The following is a 4,415-nucleotide window of genomic DNA, read 5'->3' as shown; positions in this document are numbered from 1 at the left end:
TGGAGTGACCTGTCTCACTGCAGGGCCATAGCCCGTGCTAGATTCTGAAGGACAGGGACCTTGACTGGCTCCCCAGTGGATCGATGGCCAGAGTAGAGTGAGTGCCTCATCTCATCGGAATGGATCAAATTCAGGGCCTGGGAAATGATCTGACCTTGAGGGGTACATAACCCCCCAGGGCCTGATGATTAAGGTCTCAGGCACACTGTCATCTGATTGCTCCCCTATTCCATGGGGACCACTTGTCCTTAGGAGCATTTAGACTCTTCACCTATTGCCTGAAATGCCTTTCCTCTCTGGGTATGAATTGCTATCCATGTCCCTGGGCTCTGGTGAAGGCCTGGACCTCCCTTTGCACTATATTCTAGCGTCCTCCCACCGATCACTTTCCTTAGGGCATTTCTGAGTTAGTCTGGAGTCCTTTGGGGACAGGTCTACAGTCTCAAAATGTAGACCTTGCAAGGGATCTTAGTGATCTTCCCATGGAACCATGGGACACCCTCTGCCAATAAGGTGAGATGGGACTAACAAGCAGAGTTGCTACTGATTGACCTGTACCAAGTATCTGGTACTTAAATAGGAGCTGCAATGCTTTATCTCCAACATCCAGCAAGGTAGAAGTGATTTAATGACTTGCTCAAGACCCCAAGCCCACGCCCTACCCGGTTTGGCTCAGTGGATACAGCGTCAGCCTGTGGACTGAGGGGTCCCAAGTTTGATTCCTGCCAGGGGCACATGTTGGGGTTGCGGGCTCAATCCCCAGTATGGGGCATGCAGGAGGCAGCTGATCAGTGATTCTCATTGATGTTTCTATCTCTGTCTCGCCCTCTCCCTTCCTCTCTGAGGTCAATAAAAATATATTTAAAAAAAAAAAAAAGACCCTAAGCCCAGCCACAACTTTCAATGAGGTCTGTATAAGAAGTGTTTTTTCACCTCCTGAGTTTCCTTCTAAGATCAGGATGGTTGGATCCAGACCATGGTCTCAAGATCATAGGATCTGAGAGGTGAGTTCATCAAGCTAGAGGCCTAGCTCGGACAGCTCTCGTCAAGGATGGGAGAATCTGGGAAGCATCCAGGCTGCAAGTGCTCTTTGAGAGCCCAACTCCTTACGTGCTGGTGAGGTGCCCGAGGCCCAGTGTTCCCAAAGCCACACAGCTGCTAAGAGACAGCATGAGAATGGAGGGCTCAGGGCCTGTTGGAATGGCTTCACTGGAACCCCACCCTGTGCAACTCCTACCCACTTTCTCTTCATCCTCTTTTCATGCCAGCCTAGAGTGGGGTAGTCCCAGATGATGTCTGGAGCTTGGCAATGAAGAGAGGATCCAGGGATGGGGTATTGGCAGGAAACCGAGGCTCCAGTGGCAGCCTGTGGGCAACTGCTCCCTCTCCTGGGTGATGTAAGTCATTCCCATGGGTGGGGGGGACACTGGGCTATTTCTGGAAGTTGGGATGAGGCATGTCTCCTGGCAACACAGATGCAGCCGATTTGGTGGTGGTGGTGTGAGGGAGAAAGGGGGATATCATCACTTGGGGGAGGTGGGAGGACCCTGCCTATAGTCTTAGCTTCTGATTCCAGTGCCTTCAAAGCATCTCTAACAATTCTAACATGGATTCATAAGCTTTCACTTCCAGAATTGCTCTCCAGGTCAGACCAGACCCAAACAGACTCGTTCCCCCCAATTTGGGCTGACCAGGATGTCACAGGTGGCATCTGGTCTTGAAAACTCCAGTGGACCCTCTAATCTTTAGTGACCCACCTATATCTATTTAGTTTCTGCAAGACCATTCCCTTGCTCCCTTCCACATCCTCCAGGATCTCTGGTTCCAAGTAGAAAGCCCTTTATAGATTTCATGACACTTCATCAATTAATTCATCCCATCAGAGGTTCCCTTCATACCTGTAACCCCCACAAACCCTCAACGCTCCTTCCTGATGCTTCTCATCCACCCCTTATCCCTTCAGGTCCCCCAGTTAGCAGTAGTTTCTCAGTCTCCCACAGTTTAAGAACACCCCAAGTTCCCTCTGACTTCTCCACTGGTCCCCAATAAGATCCCTTCACTTGTTCTCGCACTGCCCTGGGTACCTCCAGAAATCCATAGGCCCCTCAGACACTTACAACCCGCCCTGGCACCGCTCAACAAACGTTCTCGGTCACACAAACACCCCGGTTAAGATTCCCTGTCTCCCATGTATCCCAGTGCCCTCGTGGCGGTTGCCTATGCGCTGCCCACTGCGCATGTCCCACGGGTTCTGGCCGTTAAGTAACCGCCACTCTCCCGCCCGACCCCGCAGCCCTTCTGAGCCTTCGTGGTCCAGTGTAGGATTATTTCCCAGGCTTTGGGACTTGACTCAGATTTTTGCTTTTCGACCCAGAGCTGCCGTCAGAGGGCAGCAGGCATTGTTTGGCTGACAAACTACAACTCCCGAAAACACCTGCTCTGGGTTGTGCGTGATTCTGCCGTTTTCCTTGAGAAGGGAGCGGCCGCGGGTCCGCGCTTTGCCTTTTGGTTAATGTAGTCCGAAAAGGCTTGAATGCGACCGTTCCGTCCTGGGGGTCTACACCCATTGGGAATTGCAGTCAGGAACAGAGACTTTATTCAGACTTCAGAAAGGGCAGGGCAGTTAGTATGAACACAGGCTCGGATTAAAGTGGCATCTGTAAATTGCATTTCCCATTATTCCACGAGGCAGGAGGGGCTTGAGGGTGATTTCATTATAGTTCCAAGTATTTCCGGGACACACACACTCACACGAACTGTTTCCCAGCTCCCTTTGGTGCTATTGTCCTTCCGGGCATTAATCGATAAATGGGGCGACATAATGCATGCACAAAACCCAAGGCTACTCCTAGCAGCCGGCTTCCTTGTTTGGGCCCGCCAAGATCCTGTAATATAGAAAGCAGGAGGACGCAAAAAAGCTGAATGGGGGTATAAGGCAAATTGTATTTTCTTTTCTAACGCTTGGCCTCCTGGTGTAACTCACAATGCTAGAAAAAAAACTAGATTGTATCCGAAGACTTTTGTTCTGAGAAAACCCCCGGGAACTTTGTTTCTCAAATCGTTTGCAGGGAGGTTTTCCTTCCCGATTTGTGGAAACTTGGTCTCCATGTTCCAGCAGCCCCTAGTTGATCCGGTTCTTTCTTAGGACCTGGGGAGGGGAAGGAGACGTTGAAACACTCTTCAGTCTCCGTAGGGAACTGCCGTCTTTCCCCTTTCGCTCACGCTTTCCCGAAGATACCCTTTGGACTCCACTTTCGGGCCAGCGTAGTCAGTCTTGGCCGACAGGGTCAGGATACAGAGTGCCCTATTCCCCAGCATGCTTCGGGCTCAGGTAGAGCCCTCCCCTCAGTCGATAGGAAAAGGCTGCCTTGAACTCCATTTCCCAGAAGACACAGGGGCTCGCGGTAGCAACTGCTCCGAAGCCTTGGTGTTGACTACATATCCCGGCAGGGACTGCGGCCTAGCTTATAAGGGAGGAGGAGCGCTGAATCTACTCCATTTCCTAGCCTGTCTCGGGAACTGCAGTATCCTCTTGGGGTTTAGGGATCACATGGGACTCCATTTCCCGGTGTGCTTTGGGAGTCTCTTTATACCTGCAATGCAGTGAGGGCGTGGCGAAGACTCCATTTCCCAGCTTGCCTGACTGTCCTATATGTGTGGGTCCTCCTGCGCGGACTCAATTTCCCAGAGTGCACCTGGCCCCGGTGGGCATATACAGCCAATAGAATCAGTGAATGATTAGACTGTTTCCCAGTGTGCGTCAGGTCATTGACGGAGTGGCTGTGAGTACATTTCTGAGACACACTGAATGGCTCACGGTTGCCTCAGTGGAGTGAGTGTGCGACTCTGACTCAATTTCCCCGAGTACTTTAGGGTCCGCCGTGGACGAAGTCAACTTATTGCCAACAACTCTATTTCCTGACGTGTATCGCAGCTCATCATCCTCGCAGTCTACTCTGAGGCCTTTGCGGACTCCATTTCCCGGCGTGCCCCACGGCTTTCTCCAGGCCGAGGGCGGTGACGGCGGCGCAGAGGGGAGGGGGACTGCATATCCCGGCGTGCCCCGCGGCGGGCGCTGGGCCGGAGCCGGAGCCCGAGCGGCTCGGAAGATGCCGAAAGACCTAAGACGCTATACAAGACCGGGCGGCCGGGGCCCCGTGACTTGTTTCTCCTTCTAGCCCAGGGAGCGGGGGTGTGCTCATGAGGCGGGCGCCCTGACTAACAGCTTGCAGAGGGGAAAACAGACTGTTCCATAACCTCCCCTGCCCCAAACCAATACATTGCGCAGTTGAGCGAGAAGGACTTGTCTCACGCAATGGGTGGGAGTCCTTGCGAGAATAAGCTACCTCGCAAGTCCCTCTCTAGAGCTTTCGAATTAGATGCATTGTCTCTAATTGCCTTCGTTAACAATCAAT

This window comes from Myotis lucifugus, unplaced genomic scaffold, assembly GCF_000147115.1.
Source record: "Myotis lucifugus unplaced genomic scaffold, Myoluc2.0 scaffold_493, whole genome shotgun sequence".
Classification (NCBI taxonomy): Eukaryota; Metazoa; Chordata; class Mammalia; order Chiroptera; family Vespertilionidae; genus Myotis; species Myotis lucifugus.
Note: the sequence above shows the minus strand (reverse complement) of the source record.